This window comes from Cryptomeria japonica, chromosome 9 (assembly GCF_030272615.1).
Source record: "Cryptomeria japonica chromosome 9, Sugi_1.0, whole genome shotgun sequence".
Lineage (NCBI taxonomy): Eukaryota > Viridiplantae > Streptophyta > Pinopsida > Cupressales > Cupressaceae > Cryptomeria > Cryptomeria japonica.
In genome coordinates this window covers 433,241,186-433,259,339 of record NC_081413.1, presented here as the reverse complement: position 1 = coordinate 433,259,339, position 18,154 = coordinate 433,241,186, and the positions used below count along the sequence as shown (strand labels likewise).

The following is an 18,154-nucleotide window of genomic DNA, read 5'->3' as shown; positions in this document are numbered from 1 at the left end:
GTATGAAAGTTCCAAGGCGGGGTAAAATGTTTTCAGATCGAAGGATGCATTGAACCTGGTCAAAGTTTGAAGATTTGATGGCTATGATTGATCATGGGAAATGTGATCAAGGAGATTAAGCGGTTAGCTATTGTTTATAAATAAGGAACTATTAATAAACAATATATGCGGGCAAGTGTATGCACAGGGATGCTACATAGTGATTACCGAGCACAGAAGCTTGAAGACCTATTTGAATAACAGAGTATAGAGCCCAACAGATGGATAAGATAAGTCCTAAATTGTATTGAGAAAATAAGAATCTACTTTAGCATTTTAGATGTGAAGTTGCAGATAGATTTTTATTATTGTTATTTTGTGAAGTGACAGAAAATCTCTTAACCGAGTGGACTTAACAGTCTTATTTGTAAAAACCTCTAGCAAGGTGACATTTTGATTGAGTGTTTGAAATCCTTTAACAAGGTCACTTCTAACAAGGTGAAGATCCTAACAAATCTGAGGGAAATCCCTTAACCGGGTGACATCTAGCAATGTGTTTATAATCTTTAACAGGATTTGCTTTTAACCGAGCATACTCTAGAAGAGTATATTTCTTAGTGGGTCTGAAATCCCACAGCGGTTTTTCCCTATTTGGGTTTCCACGTTAAATTTGGTGTTATGAGTATTATGATGTTTATATGCTTTTGAGTTTACATGTTTAGCAGTTTTGGTTATATTACTGAAGCATATGTTACCGAGGTTGAATCTGATGTTTTTATGGAAGATTAAGTTCTTATGATTCACCCCCCCTCTCATCTTATTAGCTTGGCATCTATACTTATCTTTAAGTATCAGAACTATCAATTGGTATTAGAGCTTTGGACTCTAGAAGAAAAAGTTTAAAGGTACTTCAGGCAAAGATCCAAAGATGTATAAGAGGGATGCACCGAAGCTGAACAAGTCCAGTTTCTCTACATGGCAGAAAAGGATGAAGCTGCACCTATCAGAAGTTGGAGAATATGTTGTATATTACCTGGAGAATGATTTCATTACATCGAGCACCTATCCATTGACAATGAAAGAGATAAAGGAAAAGCAAGAACATATCCAAGAGATGATTGAAATAACATTTGCATTGATTGATTCAGAGTTTAATGATCTTGAAGGCTGCAATGATGCAAAGGCAATGTGGGACAAGCTCATATCTGTGTATGGTGGAGATGAACATGTTCAAAGAGAAAAAGTGGATAGTCTAAGAGGACAAATTGAATCTATGAGTATGAATGAAGGTGAGACCATAACCCAGTACAGTACAAGACTAAAGGAGATTGTCAATCAAATCAAAGGAGCAGGTGGAACTATTGAAGAAAAGGATATAACAAGTAAGTTATTAAGAACCCTTCTACTAGCTTATGCAATCTGAGTCTCTGCAATCAATGAATTGAGGCCTGTACCTAATATGCTAGTTTCTTTAGATGCTACTATTGGTAAGCTACATGCATTTGAGTTAAGTAACTTTGATAACAGTGGGTCATCGGTAAATAAAGTTGAATCTGCATTTAGTTCTTTTCATCTTGATGAATCTAACAATTACAATGAAATAAAGTATAAGTACTCTAAAGGAGATCACAATGGAGCAAGTGAAAGATTTCGCAAGAACATGGAGGAAGTACACAAACTGTATGAGGAAATCAGAAAGCAAGAAGAGTTTGAAGCACTATTAGCCAGAAGGTTACCAAGAGGCAAAGGTAAGTATAAAGGAAAACTACTTTTGAAATGTTTCAATTGTGATAAGATAGGACATATGGCTTCTAACAATCCTGACAAAGATTCTACTGAAAAGAGAGATTACCGAGATGATAGATAGAAAGATAATCATTACAAAGGACACCGAGACTTCAGAAGAAGAGCTAGAAAGACATGCTTAATAGCCGATGAGAAATGCAATGATGATAAATCAGATGAAACTGATACAGAGAAGTAGTTTATGTGGCTATCAAAGATGGATCATATGAAGAAAGGTATGAAGAAAAAGCCCTAATATCTCACATAAATACTAATGATTCTTGGATCATAGATAGTGGATGCTCACATCACATGACATGTGATAAACACAAGTTTGTTATGTTAGAAGACTATGATGGAGGCTATGTAAGATTTGGTAATAATGCACCATGTCTGGTAAAAGGTAAAGTATCTATAACACTTCTTGATAATGCAAGATGCAATGATGTTTATTGGGTTGAAGGTTTGAAATACAATTTGTTGAGTGTAGCACAGCTAAACAATACAAGATACTGAATAAAATTTCAGAAAGGAATTGTCAAAGTTCATGACAAGAATGGAAAGTTAGCTGCTACCGGGACACAAACAAAAGGTAACACATTTCACCTTGACTCAACTCGGAATAAGTGTTTGTATGCAAAGATAGATGATACCTGGTTATGGCATAAAAGGTTTTGTCATGTAAATTTTGATAATCTGATCAAAATAAGCAAGAAGCACCAAGTAAGAGGTCTACCGAGTCTTGAAAAACTTGAGAATTCTATGTGCCAAGGATGCCAGATGGGCAAAATGACAAGATCAAGCTTTACAAGTAAGTCTTACACTTCTAAAGGAATTTTAGATCTTGTGCACACTGATCTTTGTGGTCCTATGAAAGTTCAAAGTTATTATTGTGATAAATATTTCATATTATTTGTGGATGATTACTCAAGAATGATGTCAGTAATGTTTTTAAAATAAAAATCAGAAGCTTTTCAAATGTTTAAATGGTACAAGGCAAGAGTTGAAAATGAAACAGGAAGACAACTGAAATGTCTTAGATCAGATAGAGGTGGAGAGTTCACATCTGATGAGTTCAACTTATTCTACAATGATCATGGTATAAAAAGACAAGTCTCTGCACTAAGAACTCCACAACAAAATGGAATAGCTGAGAGAAGAAACAGATCTATTGTGGATTGTGCCAGAACCCTGATGATTGAAAAGAAAGTGCCACAAACATTTTAGAGAGAAGCAATAAGCACAACAATTTACACCCTCAACCGAGTACAACTGAAGAAAGGTACTTTGAAGACACCTTATGAAATCTGGTATGATAAGAAACCTAATTTGAATTATTTTAAAATCTTTGGAAGTAGATGTTATTACACAAAGACGATAGAAATGGCAAGTTTGATCAGAAAAGTGAAGAAGGAACATTTCTTGGTTATTCTTCTAGAAGTAAAGCATTTAAATGTCTGATCAAATCATCTAACAAAATAGTAGAAAGTGCAAATATGAAAATTGATGAGTTTGCAGAAAGAAATGATGAATTTGTCTATGTTCAACTGACAAGTCCTACCAAGAAAACTATAGAAGGAAATGAAGAGAATATTCAGTTATTGAGTGATGAAGAAGATCATACAGAGCCTACCGAGCCTGTATTAGCCAATTATGTCAGAAGAAATCATGCACCAAGTCAGATTATAGGAGATAAGGATGATCCAGTGATGACAAGGAACAAACTGAGACAAAACACATGTCTGATATCTGAATTTGAACCGAGAATAGTGAAAGAGGCATTTAATAGTGAAGATTGGATAAATGTTGATCAAATCAAGAAGAATGACACATGGACACTAATCCCAAGACCGAAGGACAAAAATGTAATCAGTACAAAGTGGATTTTCAGAAACAAGCTGAATGAAAAAGGAGAGGTCTTTCAAAATAAAGCTAGACTACTTTGCAAAGGTTATACCCAAGAAGAAGGAATTGATTATGGTGAGACTTTTGCACCTGTGGCTAGACTAGAAGGAGTAAGAACATTGTTGGCATATACTGCTTAGAATAATTTCGAGGTATATCAAATGGATGTCAAATATGCATTTCTAAATGGTATATTAGAAGAAGAAGTTTTTATTGAACAACCTGAAGGATTTGTTGAAGACAAGAATAAAGATCAGGTATGTAAATTGAACAAAGCTTTATATGGTCTGAAACAAGAACCTAGAGCATGGTATGAATGATTGCACTCTTATTTAATCAAGATTGGTTTTATAAGAACAAGTGAAAACAACAATATGTACATGAAGAATGATGAAAATGGAATACTGATCTCAGCCATATTTGTTGATGACATTATATTTTGTGGAAAAGACTCTTTATGCAAGAACTTTGGAAATGAAATGAGCAAAGAATTTGAGATGTCATTAATCAGTGAGATAAAGTATTTTATAGGTTTACAGATACTACAAATGAAAGATGAGATTTTCATTACTCAATCCAAGTACATAAAGAAAATCTTGAAGAAATTTGAAATGGAGGATTCAAAACCAGTAAGTGTTCCTATGACTACCAATTGTAAACTATCAAAGAATGATGAATCTACATCTATTGATGAGACACTTTACCAATCCATGATTGGAAAGTTGCAATATGTTGTTCATAGTAGGCTAGACATAGTACATGCAGTAGGTATAGTTGCAAGATTCTCTGCAGATCCTAAGGAAACACACATGACAACAATCAAGAGAATTTTTATATACTTGAAAGGCACTAAAGATTATGGCTTAGTATATCAAAAAAGAAATGATTTTGATTTAAAAGTTTATACTGATGTTGATTGGGCAGGCAACATTGATGATAGGAAAAGCACAAGTGGAGGAGCTTTCTTTTTAGGAGAAAGACTAGTGAGTTGGCTTAGCAAGAAACAAGGACGTGTTTCATAGTCAACAACAGAAGCTGAATACGTTGCTACAACATTGAATTGTACCAACATAGCATGGATCAAACAACTGTTGGAAGGTATAAATGAGAAAGTTACCGAGCCAGTAACTATATTTTGTGACAATACTAGTGCCATTAACATTTCAAAGAATCTTGTTATGCACTCTAAAACAAAGCACATCTCTATCAAATATCATTATCTTAGAGAAGAAGCTCAAGAGAAGAAAGTGGTGCTGGAGTATGTTAGCACAAAGGAACAAATAGCAAATATCTTCACCAAGCCACTGCCAAGGGACACTTTTGAGTATCTCAGAAGTAAGTTAGGGGTCCTACCCCTATCTTCTACTCACTGACCGAGTTTGGTAAAAGCATCAATTCGATGACTCTACAGAATATCTTTTAAGAGTTGATGCTGATTTACACACTTTAGGAGGTTTTCTAAAGGTGTGCAAGAAACAATACATGGAACAAGAATTGAAGACATAAATGCTCTGACCGAAACTAAGTTGATACATAACAGCCGAAAATCACTTCACACAGGAAGAAATTATGTTTTAGTTCTTTACTTTTTGGCATTGTTGTCAAAGGGGGAGAAGACTGAGGAAAAAGCAAGACTGGAGAGAAGAAGAGGAGAAGACCAATGTATGGGGGAGAATTCTGATGACAAAAGGAGAGCATTTCAGCATTTCAGAATCTCACAGCAATCCGAATCAATCAGGTCAAATCAATTGGCTTTGTCATCAATGCCAAAGGGGGATATTGTTGGCATTTCAATAAGGATATTGAGAAGGTTGTTGATGATTATGGTGTGTGGGAGAAAAAGTGACACTAAGCAAACATGCCCTAATCTCACCTTCAATCACACATTTGTGGAATACGAAAGAGCCTAGAGGTATCACACAATTGGCTACTTCTTCTTGTGAAAGAGAGAGCCACGGGCTACCTATTAGGATTTCTATTCCTTTGTTGTAATAGAAAGATGAAATGATGCAAGTTCAATCCCTAACCCCAAAGTACAAGTATGAACTAATAACAAGATTGCAGAATTGAACTTAAACTATGGAAAGCTGTAAACACAAGGACAAGACAAGAATGCAAATGCGTACCCGGAGTTAAAATCTGAGTGAAAATGTTCAGGACGGGGGCGTGGGCGCCACTGTCCTGATTCTGCACCTGAAACTGCTCCGGAAACTGTTGTTTTGCACTCTGGAAAAAGCTGTCAAAAATGCTGAAAATGTTGTCTGTCAGGAGGACCAGGGCGCCCAGCGCCCCTGTCCCAGGGACCAGGGCACCCAGCGCCCCTGTCCTGGCAGGACCAGGGTGCCCCACGCCCCTGTCCTGCTCTTTTTCTCTGAAATTTGGTGTGAAGTTCCGTCTCAGTCTGCTTCTTCCGGATCTGCAACTTGCGGCGTCGTCTGAATTCCAAAACCTGCACTTATATCTGAAAAGGTGTTTGGGTGGCTATATAGGGTTTTGCCTTAGTCAAACCCCCACTTCGGTGATTTCCACCTCCACGAATATCCAAGTTGTATTGTAAAATGTATTGTGTGTGCAGACCTAGTGTGTGTGCAAGGTCCTTAAATGCAAGAAAGCAAACTAGAGCAACCTAGAAAGTAAACCCTAATTGCTTGTACATGATAATGTAAATGCTCTAAATCAAGATGCAAAATGATCTAAAGCATGAATAAAGAATATATTGAAGCTTATGCAAAGACATGAAAACAACATGAAATCATACCCAACCCTTAAGGGAGGAGTACAAGCCAATCTTCAGTCGGTAATCTCCTATTGTTCTTCAATGTCTCCCAAGCCCTAAATGAATGAAATTGATGAATGCTTGATGGATGGATGTTGAATGTTATTGAAGTCTTCAAAGATCTGCTCTTTCGCTGCATAGAAGGTCCTCCAAAACGAAAATCGGATCCTTTCAAATGAAGAAAGAGAGCTCTTATATATGAAACCCTAGGTCTTAATTTCGACTTTTGGCCGACCTAGAGATTGAATATCCCGCCAATTTCTTGGGGTTAAGCTTTATTTTATGATTGGATCGCGCTCCTAAAATTTCGGGAAAAATGTCCGAGACCATGTTGCACTCCGAGCGCCATGGTCCCGACAACTTTTCACCAAATTTTCAGGACTGTCGAATATGATGATTCTAGAGAGAATCCCGAAGTTACAGGTGATTTCGAGATGTTTTGACCCCCGAAATCAAGCCCCCAAGTTCAAAATAGGACCTAATTAGGGTTTTTGATTAAATGATGTATTGGAAGAATAAAATGAAAGGGGCACACTTTGATGAAAAGGGCCCAATTTTATGATATAGAAGATGATAAAATAGAACCTTAGACCTAATTAATTTAATTAATTAAGTGCTAAAGGGGAAATGCAATGCAAAATGCAAAATGCGCCAAGGCGGGTGCTAAACTAGGTGTGAAATTGTACCACCCTAGCAAGTGCGTACAATTTACGACGCTACATATGGATATAACTGATTAAGGATGTTTTACTGTCTTAATATTATTATTTTGTCATTTATGTCAAGAAATTGATTTTCTAATTCAGTATGATGTTGCCATATCTTGAGAAGTATGATTTGATGAGTATAAAGATGTCGGTAAAAGACATAGAAAGAATATGATGAATAAGGGGAGGAATAAGTTATTCAATGGGCAACTATTATCGAGTTAGACAATGATGAGATCATGATGTTTAGATTGTTTTGATATCATACATATGTTATTGATTGAAAGGTTAATACTATACTATGTTACCAAGCAAAGAACCTAGTCAGTAAACCCTAAGGTTATCACGATCAGTTAATGAAGGCAGAATGTCTACCGAGTGAAGTTTAGTATTTACCGAGTTGCAACCGAGTAATAACAGAATGCATTAAATGATTATATGCATTATTTCATGAAGGAAGCTGATGAGCTAGCTATGATTAAATGATTGGTATGCTATGAATGAAGTTTTTTAAAGAATCTATGGCAAAGGAAAATCGGCAAGAAGATCTACAACTCAGATTGAACCGCAATACCCTAGCACAAGTTCCAAGAAATGTATGCAAGTTCCAAGGCGGGGTAAAATGTTTTCAAATTGAAGGATACATTGAACTTGGTCAAAGTTTGAAGATCTGATGGCTATGATTGATCATGGGAAATGTGATCAAGGAGATTAAGCAGTTAGCTATTGTTTATAAATAAGGAACTATTGATAAACAATATATGTGGGCAAGTGTATGCATAGGGATGATACATAGTGATTATCGAGCACAAAAGCTTGAAGACCTGTTTAAATAATAGAGTATAGAGCCCAGCAGATGGACAAGATAAGTCCTAAATTGTATTGAGCAAATAAGAATCTGCTTTAGCATTTTAGATGTGAAGTTGCAGATAGATTTTTATTACTGTTATTTTGTGAAGTGACAGAAAATCTCTTAACTAAGTGGACTTAACAGTCTTATTTGTAAAACCCTCTAGCAATGTGACATTTTGATTGAGTGTTTGAAATCCTTTAACAAGGTCACTTCTAACAAGGTGAAGATCCTAACAGATCTGAGGGAAATCCCTTAACCGGGTCACATCTAGCAATGTGTTTATAATCTTTAATAGGATTTGCTTTTAACCGAGCATACTCTAGAAGAGTGTATTTCTTAGTGGGTCTAAAATCCCATAGTGGTTTTTCCCTATTTGGGTTTCCACGTTAAATCTGGTGTTATGAGTATTATGATGTTTATATGCTTTTGAGTTTACATGTTTAGCAGTTTTGGTTATATTACTGAAGCATATGTTACCAAGGTTGAATCTGATGTTTTTATGGAAGATTAAGTTCTTATGATTCACCCCCCCCTCTCATCTTATTAGCTTGGCATATGTACTTATCTTTAAGTATCAGAACTATCACCTTTCCCCATCAAGTACTCCCCTTCGAATTTTCTAATGGGGTTGGGATCTCAAATGTGATCTATGTGGATCTCCACTGCAAACTTAGGAAGATATTCAACAATTTACACCATAGTCTGGTATACCATATATCCCTCCACCATAGAACCCTCGGGATGTGCTCTTTTTCAAACCAAAGCCTTCAAAAATTTCAAGTGCCTCTCAACTATCCACATTGACCTAGTGCGTATAGGTCCACACAATTCAATCTCTTCAACTTGGTGTATGAGGTAGTGTTCTTGTGTATTGAAAAAAGTAGAAGGTAGACACTTTTTCATTTCACACATTAAATGAGAAATTTTTCTCTTTCAATATTTTATATCTTCTTTATGGATTTCTTTAGATGACAACCACCTAGAAGAGATTCAAGGTGCAAAAATATATAAACGAGACTTTACAAAATAATATACAATATATTACATAATAAGTAAAAAAAATCACAAATATATTATCTATACAAAAAATTGAACAAATATCACTACTTACCTCATGTATTTTCCAAGATCATATGACTTGCTTGACATTACTGTCAAAGTTGTCTGGCAGAGATAGAGGTAGAACACACTGCAAAAATTATCAAATGATCTTTTCATTGTTTTTTAACATAATAAAATGAAAAGTACATGTGTAGTATACAAATATTTAGTAAATACACAAGAACATGAATTACCTTAATGAAGGTATGCCAATCATGTGTTTTCATCCCTGGCCCAAATTCACTTTTCTTTGATATGAGATTGTTTATATTTGTAGAAAATCTTGTGGGAAATCAATTTTTTTGTATGACTTCTTTTATAGCATTTCTTTGTTGTTATGTTAATAACCAAGGAAGGGCACTTATATTAATTTGGTCTCCATTGCTATTTGATTGAATGACATTTTTCATTGCATGATTGGATTCCTGAATGTCATTATAAATTTTGACAATTTTTTCTTTGTCACGCCTTCCCTCCAATATTTTCCATAATGTCTCTATTATATTCTTTCCAATATGCATAGTATCAAACAAATGCACAATGTTTAGTTGCTCATAGTAGGGAAACCTTCTAAATTTTCCCAGATAACTTTTTAGTCCCTTTAGAAAGTGGTCATTAATGCCTTGACAACCTTCACAATCATCAATTACATCATCAGTAAACAAAACACAATAGACAAATACAAATTCCAAACATAAACCATTAGATGAAATGACATTACCTTGACGATTAATTCTATTATATTCCAACTTTCATAGGCAAGGTGTCATTCTTCGTGGCTTTGATGTAGTCTCTTCTTTCCCATTGAAAAGATATTTGTCAGTATTTTGATACTTATGATTTCTGTGGAGGAAGTGCCTATACTCATCAAACACATGCTTTACTAAACTTTTTGAATGATGAGATTTCATCTTTGGACCACAAACTGGACATGCAAATTTTCCCTTTGTTTGAAGACCTACAATATAATATATAATTGGATTAAATATGTTAATTTTTATAATTATAATTATAATGCGCAACTTGAACACTATAACATACCACAAAAATGTGTTAGCCCTGGCGCATAATGTATTGTCCATACAAGCATTGCATGGAATTGAAATTGTCTTTGTCCTATTGGTCTAGAGACATCATACATAGTGATACCATTCCATAACTCCAACAACTCGTCGATAAGAGGCTCAATATATACATTAATCTCTTTAACTTGGTACTTACCTAGTTGAATGAACAAAAACATTACATAATTATTATGACCATTTTACTGCAATATATATAATAAAATGTAGAAGACTATTAAATGATAAAATACCTGGAACAATCATCACAAACATTATGTGCTCCCTCTTTATTGACATCCATGGAGAAATTTTATTGTTGATAAAAAAACTGGCCACACCGAGTAAACAAATCTCATCTCTCTAAATGGATTAACACTGTCTGCTACCAATGAAAGCCTGAGATTATGAGGTTCTTCTTTAATGTGTGGCCACTTTTCCTCTATGTCCATAAATGCTGAACCATCTGCAGGCATTCAAATAATGTCATCTCGACTTCTATTGCGTGCATGGTAATCCATAAATTGTGCCAAGCTAGCGCACCTGAATAATCATTGCATACATGGAATAATAGGAATATAACAAAGAACCTTGCGAGGTACCTTTTTTGTTATTTGATCTGTTCAATATCTACTAATATGAAATTCAAGGCATTCTATTGCAAATTCATGTTTTTTATGATATATAATATGATCATTGGGACAATCATCTATTGCTTGATACTCCATTCCAATATCTTTCAGAATTGAAGATAATTCTCGGTATGAGCGAGGTAGAATATTTGATGGTGGTAACAAAAACTCACCTATCAATCCATAGAATATTAATTTGTTAATATAAAGAATATTAATGGTACACGCTTCACCCTTTATTAATTATAATGATATATACGACATACCTTAACATACGTGAGATTGTTATGTTGGATAAACCATTCATAACCTTGAAGTTCACCAAAAACAATACAATGGAGAGAAGAGTTGTTTGGGAGCCTTCATAAAGGGGCGTGTATGCCTTCTCAAGTACAGGTAAATCATGAACAACATCAAAGTCATCTTGATCATCATGATCAGGTGCGCCAGTACTAAATGTGTCATGGGTCAATGTCTTTGTACTATCATCTTCAATTGTATTTTCTGGTGCATGATCATCATCTTCCATGGGATCATTATCTTCAGCTTTGATATTCACACCTCCATGTTCCTCCACTTTGAAAAACATATTCTCTAGGTTGTGTTGGTCCATATCATGTGCCCTAGGGAGCTCGACCTATATAAAAATGATTACATAAATAAACCATGATCATGATCTCATCATGAAGTGATTTATTATGTATATAAATTTTTAAAATGATATAATGAACAACTTACCAATGGATGATAATCATGTCCCCCTTCAATATTTCTTAGTTGTTTTGATTAGAAGTCTTCTAGTCCTTAAGCTCTTACAAATTTTGCAGGGACAATAACATTTTCCATCACCTTTTATTTTAATGTTAGACCACAATCTAGCAATTGTCTCCTTATTTTGTCTTCGTTGATATTTTCTGACATGGTCTTTCTTCATACGCAAAAAAATTGGGCTATCGAAACTTCGGTGCATAACCTTCACAAACTACGCAAAAGGATATCACAACTACGTAAGTCTTCTTAGAACTAGTTATATAGAAGTTGAAATGTTACTTAAACTTAGACTCTCTTCAATTATGAATACTATTTTATTTAGATAGTTTTCTTGTCTAAAAAGGAAGCTTGATTTTGGCAAGTTGATGAAAAATATTTGAGTTTGAAAAAAAGAGAAAACTTTTTATTCTATGATCTAATAGAATTAGCTTAGGAATGATGAATTTATGAAGAAGTCAATCAAGTCATTCATAATATATTATGGTTTTAATTTGAGAATTTTAAGGTTTTATCATTCATAATGTGGTTTTGAGTCAATGGCATTTAGGCCCATTCCATATTTAGCCTGCTAGGGCATAAGATTTCTTATAATTTATACAACCAATCAACATGAAACCAACTTCATATGAAAAAGAATTGAATTGAATATTAGAATCCAAAATCTGAAGAAACTTAAGCGGTTACATTAAGAGTTATAATCAATTCTTTTGTTGCAACCTTGTCAACAAGGGTTTTATGACAGTTTTGACAAAAACCATTAGAACTTTCTTTATAATACATGGTTGACCTTCAAATCTATCTTGAATTAAAGATAACTCTTCATTATACAACCTCAAATAGGTTATTAGGGGCAGAAGAGAATTGAGTATTGGGACAAAGAGACAAAACTCCAGTTGTTCGTTAAAACCCCACAAAAGGAGGAAATCAAAATAGATGAAGAGAAGAAAAACCCAATATACTTAGCAGAGCTTCCACATGGGACTGACAGCTGGAACTGGATATTAGACAATTAGAATAAGTCCAATAGTCAACAAAAAGTGTGCAACTCCACAAAAAGTGAGAAAAATGACCAAAACCTTCCTAGACAGAAATTTTTTTGGGCTTTTGCAACTTTCAACATATGATAATAGTAGGTGGAATGAAGAGGAACGACACCTAGAAAAATTTGACTGAGGGAGATCCATTTAAATATTTCTCAAATCTGTTATATATGATGGGCAAAATAAGGCTAAATGCACAAGGGGGCATTCAAGCAAAAATTCCAACTGTTAGATTGAATCCCAACACACTCTACAACTGGTGCCAAATTGAACTATGGAAGATTCAAATTCTTATCACCTTATTTGATTTTAAAATATTTTTCTATGGATTTGACAAAACTTGGAAGTTGAAGTCTATTTTGTAACACCACTTAGATAAATATGTGGACACCACTGCTGCTTATGTCCTGATTCTGGTATAGTAAATAGGGTTTACCTTTTTTTTAAATTTTTATACAATACTTTTAGCCTTTATCTAACATAATTGATAATTGGAAGACTTTTCAATAACTAGGAACTGCAACATTAGGAAAGTAAAGAAAAGCAGATAAATGAGAACATACCGGTAGGATGACAAGATCAAATTTTTGAGACACATACTCTAAAATGAACTTGTCTGCAACCAACTTTACATGATTCAAACACACAACCTGCAAGTCCACATGAATTTACAGGCATGCAAAAATTTACAGGAATTTTGCCATCTCCAATAGTTCGATACCCTCCAAACTAGCTACTCAATCCTTTGATATCACTTGCTAGACAACCCAATTTTAAACCAGACCAGGAAAAGATAACAATATGGTTGATATAAATCTACTGTTGTTAATTAGGAAGTTGAGAGTTAAATGGAGAAGGACACATCAAACCCGATTCGTAGAGAGGCAAAGAAAGAAAGGAATTGGCAAAGGCAAAGGAATTGTTAACTCAATCCATCGCATGTGGTTTTCAAATGAACCCGCACTTTTTTTTTTAATAATGCTTGTGGTCGTTGGAATTCTGACTAACACAGGCTTCATCGGAAAACGTTGTCGGCATTTCGACGTTATCAAGCATTTAAAAAAAAAATCAAATTTGATCACAAAATGCCTTGTCCATCAAAAACCTCCATCAAAATTTGAGGCCAAATGTATTAGTGTCCCAACTAGACATTATGTTGTGGTACTAAAAAGAAAAGAAAAATAACATGATATAAATAAGTGCAATGCATGCATGTGACTTTTGGTGGTTCTGATATGCGAAGGTAGTGGCTGCAGGTGAACTAGATGGTTCATCTGCAAGAGTTATGGAATCCTCTACTATGATTGGTGGTGGTGGTGGAATGGGTTTGGTATATAAGATGGATGGAGTGGAAGGTAATGGAAATTCAAGTGGAGTGGATCAAAATGGTAATGTGAATTGTTTATGAAGGTGGAGTAGAAAATATTCTTTATTCATAGGTTTCTTATACAATTTTAACCTATGCTCATTAACCATTAACTTGAATTTGACTAGGTCAATTCTAGTGAGTTAAATAGATCCATTTGAAAACACTTGTTGAATCTCATAGGGCCCTAACCATTGTGTCTAAAATTTGCCTTTATCTTCTTGATATTTGGAATCATATAGAAAAGCCCAATCCCCTTCTTTGAATTCATTTTAATATACTAATCATGTCATTTACTCTTTTACTTTTGGACAAGTTTAGTATGTTGAATTTCATTTGTGCATGTTTCATCCAATGCATTCAATTGGTGTAATCAATCCGTTTGATCTTGATCAAGATCAATATCCAGGTCCAATGTCATTCTCAATGTATTGTATTCAAACTCATTAGGAAAAATTGCCTATGTCCCATTAACAAACTCATATGGTGTGAACCCTATGGTTGTCTTCCATGAGGTTTTGTATGCTCAAACTCCTTAAGGTAGTCTTGCAACCCAATCTCTCCTATGAACTTATACTATCTTAGTCAGAATAGTCTCCAATTCTCTGTTTGTTACTTCTACCTAACAATTTGATTGTGGATGGTAGGGTGTTGATTTCTTATGCCTTATTTAAAATTCTTTTACCAATTGTTCTATTAATTTGTAACATTTTCCATTCACTTTAAACTTTGTTTGAAAAAAATTTCCTCTTTGCATTGGCTCTAGTTTCTCCCTTTTTTAATTCAACAAAACTCTTCGCAACATGAAGGATTCTCCATCTTCAAGGTCTTCTCCATGCTTTTTTGTGGTCTCTTTTTTATTTTTAGCTTGTGCTACATGCACTCTTGCCTCCTTTCCTCTACCTCCATCATGTTGTACCTGTGAATATTCAAATGCCCGATGCCCCACTTCCCCACATTAGAAACATGTACCACTGAAACTTCTTCCTCTACCTCTTCCAAATGAACCTCTTCCATGAGACTAATCTCCTCTTCCTCTAGGGAAGTTTCCTCTTTCTTTACCTTCTTGTGTGCTTTCACTTGATGTCCTCACTTCTTCTTGCTTGCCTTGATAGCCTCTACCACTATTTATTCATCTTCTTTTGTGCAAAAAAATGTCACTACCTTGAGAATTATTTTGTTGCTTCCTATTAGGTTTCTCTTCTACATTTAAGACATTTTGATATGCCTCCTCCACACTATGCATATTGATCAGACTTATCTCATCTTGGATGGATATGCACATGTCATTTAAGTATCGTGAAACTTTCTCGATATCATCTTCTACATGATTGACTCTTATGCTTAATTGGTAAAAATTTTCATTGTACTCCTCAACACGACTCTCCTTCTGCTTCAATTTTTTGAGTTTCCTGAACAAACTAATTTGATAGTTTGTTGGAAAAAACTTTGATTTAATTTTAATAACCATTCAATCCCATGATCTGATTTTATCCTTTCCTTTTTGCTTCCTACCTATTTGCAGGTGAGCCCACCATAGAGATGGACACCCCTTCATGCATATTTGACCTTTACTTTAGATCTTCTTTTGTGTTTTCATACTCAAAGTGTTTGTCCATTTCACTATTCCAATTCAAAAACTGTTTTGCATTTAAACCACGTTAGAATTTCTGAAGATAAAATTGGGGCTTTGATTTTATCTTGGTGATAGCCTTGATGAACATCTCCTCTCTTGGATCAAGCCCTGGTTGATTCACTTGCTCTCCTTCTTAAAAAAATCTCTCTTCCTCATCTTGATTGATATCCTCTATATTGGCTTCTCTTTTTTGAGTCATATCCATTATATCCATTCATGCTATAAGACCTCTAATTGCCTCTGCAAGTTGAACATACATGCCTTTGGGTCCCCTTCCTCTTTCACCCCATCCTTTGTATGCCACATTGACTACCTGTAGGTCTTTCTCTCAATAAAAACCAACCTGCTATGATACTAATGGTAAATAGGTGATTATTGATACACAAGAACATGTGATTGGACTAATATAGGTTGTTGGTAAGCAATGACATTTGGTTTTTGCATGATATATTGTTGTTGATACAAAGAATTTTGGGATGCATTGACTTGATGGGCACCACCCTGAAGATAATTTCCCCCAACATAGGTATGATGATATGCACTCACTTGTTTACTCTAAGATGGGGGATTTAGATTAGCACCACCTAATAGTTGGTAAGTATTCATTGCAACATGAGAAGATGACGAGGCTTGCATGTAGTTGACTCATTGTTGCAAAAAAATAGGTTGCACAGATACAGGTGGTTGGTATTGCGACACATTATTACCTTGCGACATGGATTATGTAGGTGGAGGCACAAATAATATTGGTGTGATAAAGATCATGCCCCAAGTCATAGCTTGCATGATAAGCAATGGGGAATAGCCAAACATTCTAGTAGTCATGGCTTACGTTTGTGCTAAAGATATGTTTAGTGGTTGCATGGCTAGATTGACAAACAAAGTGACTTTGATCATGCTAGAATTCATGGGAATTTGAGTCATCATAGGGATCAACATGATAAGTTTATTTGACAATGTGATTGACTAGGTAATTCCTCCTAAGAATACAGGTGGTGCTACTGTTCTCAAATTCTGATTCCCCCTAAAATCCCTTATAATAAAATAATAAACTCTCTCTATAAAAGAGAAATCAAGGAGAAGGAAACTTCAGAGCAACATATGACAAGGTTTGATGAACCTTCTACACTTCAAACTTATCCAAAGTTCAGGCAGGTATACCTTATGTGAATTGACTTCACACTTTTAAAAGACAGATCCACAGTAAACCAGTCCTAAAACCAATGAATCTTATCACCTCAAAACTAACTGAAACAAAGAAAGAAAGCTTATGCTCATGTTCAGTATCGACCTACAAGATATGTAAAAGATAACCACAATAGATACCAGTGCCTTATCCAGGCCATAGAGTCATCTAAGTTTAATCAATAATCTCATAATTAAACATCTCCATACATCCCATCACCTTGGCTTTTATAAACCCCACATATGCTTGACATACATAAGAATTTACCCTCATCAAACTAGACAACATTCCTCAAATTCAAAGTCTCCCACAATGAATTTACTGATAGAAATGATTCCTACATATTTAATTCCCCTCCTAAAGAGAAAAGCTAAGAAACACATCTATTTAAGATTGCCTTACAACCCATACTCAAATGAATAACCCTAGATTACTCAAATTGAAAAGAGTAAATATTTGCAAGCACACTTGAAGACAACACAGATTCTGGGCTCAAAGTTGATGGTCTGTATATTGATATTAATTCAAAAAATATTACAAAAACACTTGAATGTTCTCCATAAGACTTAGAAAAAGCTCAGATAAATTTTTGTAGCGTTTCCTTACAATTTCTTGTGATCTCCTTTTCCTACAGCCCTAGTATCCATTTCTAGCAACATGGATGCGTACAAAGCTTCGAACTTCCCTAGGAAAATTTTTGTTACAACTATACTTTGTTTCAAACAGCAATTACAAGTCTAGTTCTGTCTCAGCGGCCTTTTCAGTTGGTAACTCTTCTACAATATCCTCAAACTGTCCTGGAGCATCTTCCAACTGTTCTGGAGAATTTTCTTCTTGCACTGCATATTTTTTGGACCACTCTTGAAAAACATCATCGGTAGGCCATGAGTAGCCAATAATCTTTTTCTTTAACTTTAATAGCCTTTTACAAGAGTTCCTTATTTTCCTCACTTCTGACTCCAAGAAACCATAATGTGATTTGATCTTTTCTATTTCCTCAATTGTTTTAACAAACAGTGAGGTGTTATCTTTATTGATTATTTAATTTACCCTTAGAGACAGATTAGCTCCTAACTCATCCAGCCATACCTGTTTGTCCTTTATCTGATTTTGGTTGACAAAACCTCTAGGAAACACTTCAAATTTATGCTCAGTATACTCTTTTTTATATAAATTAGCCTTCCTTTCCACATTGGCTTTCCCTTCTACCAGCTTTGTCAAACCTTTGGTTAATTCACATGTGGAATTAATAGTGGCATCGGATCTGGCTTCATCATAAGATACACACATGAATTCTAAATCTACTTCCCTTAGGATCCACTTATTTAGAATAGGCTCTAGAATGGCCTTTTACTC

At 34.9% G+C, this 18,154-nt stretch overlaps 1 pseudogene; it reads right to left on the bottom strand.

Annotated features, from left to right (window-relative positions):
- LOC131077836 (clathrin heavy chain 2-like) overlaps nt 1-14,993 on the bottom strand; it is a 40,242-nt pseudogene extending 25,249 nt beyond the window's left edge.
- Nucleotides 14,994-18,154: the final 3,161 nt, after the last annotated feature.